The following is a 1,476-nucleotide window of genomic DNA, read 5'->3' as shown; positions in this document are numbered from 1 at the left end:
ATCTCTAAAAGCTCTCCTCCCCATGCGCCTTCTCTTGCGGGCTCATCTGATACAATGCACGTCATCTTAATCCCAGATTCCTGTGCAGTATTTCTGACAGGGAATCTTGGCCTAATCCCCGAGCGTAGCCGCAAAGCAGTTGTGTGGTGTGGCGATGATAACAGAGTCGATGGCTGCTTGTGGGCATCGGGGTTTTCCCTCAGAGAAGTCAAAGCTGATCTCGGTGGGCTGCTCAGGGGGATGTTACCAACGGCTGGCTCTGAGTCCTGGAGCTGCTGCAGCGCATGGAGGGGGAACGGCGTAAGAAACAGTCAGAGCCGAGCTGGAGCACGAAGCTAAGGAGAGGAAGCTTGGCTTGTGGCTGTTGCACAGGTGCTCAGAGGGAGGTTTGGGAAAGCTGGCCAGGTGCTGTGTCACTGCACTGGGATGGTGTGAGCAGGAATCAGCCACGGATTTCCCAGTGTTGCCTGCCAGTGCTGCGGAGCCTGGGAGCTGGTTGAGCTGTGCAGCCTTTCCAGGGAAGGCAGCGGGCAATGTCCTGGACTTCCCATCAGCGCTGTATCCTGCTGCTGCTCTGGGCCTCTCATTGTCTTGAAAAGCACTAATTACTGTCTTATGCACTTAAAATACAAAATTGATGGCTAAGTGCCAGTGCCCTCTGCCACTTGCAACCAGTTTATCTGGAGGGAGACTGTTGTGGAAAACCAGTGAAATGTTCTATTATTTTTATATCTAGAGACTCTGTATTGGGCTTTACTGATTAGTGGCCTGTGTGTACGCTCCTGCTGCTGGTATTGGACTTGCTGAGGTAGGAATGGAGAGCTGAACTGCTGTCACGATTTTGTGTTATTGCCTCCTTCAGTAATTGCTTTGGAAACAAGTATCTCCAACTTTATCCAAATGTATTTTTGTCCTTGGCTTTAAGTTTTTAAAATTTACTTCTTTATGCAAGAGTTGACTTGCTAGTCTGGGATCACTTCTGATAGTTTTAGCTACGGAGTTGCTATGTTGAAATTGATTGCAAATTTTTAAGAAGAATAGTGTCTAGTGGCCAGCTGATCCTTTGGTTTGAAGGAAAAAGCATTCTGCCTGGGAGTGCTGCTGCTTCCCTTGTGTCTGGAAAAGCTGGAACAACTTCCACCAAATCTCTGAGCTACCAGCAACTCCTGGGAAGGAACGGGTTCTGTGCAGGCAGGTGACTCTGAACTCTGTGAGCTGCCCTTACATTTGCTTGCAAGAAAAGTACAGTGGTGATGAGGGGGTGGCTCTGGTGCCTCAGGGAAAAAGTGATCCTCATCTTCCTGGCATTGCTGCAGGGAGTTTTTGTGGTAAGGAAGCTGAGCTAGCCCAGGAGTTCAGTACTTCCCGAAGGAATCAGTGCTCTGAACTGGAGCTGTTGTTCTAAAAAGCAGAGATTACTGATTCAGTTTGGAAACCTCTACATGTGAAACGGAGAAACAGTAAAAAACAGGAGGG

The sequence above is a fragment of the Chamaea fasciata genome, unplaced genomic scaffold, assembly GCF_029207755.1.
Source record: "Chamaea fasciata isolate MVZ Bird 193981 ecotype frontalis unplaced genomic scaffold, bChaFas1.0.hap1 SCAF_7, whole genome shotgun sequence".
NCBI classification, from domain to species: Eukaryota; Metazoa; Chordata; class Aves; order Passeriformes; family Sylviidae; genus Chamaea; species Chamaea fasciata.
Note: the sequence above shows the minus strand (reverse complement) of the source record.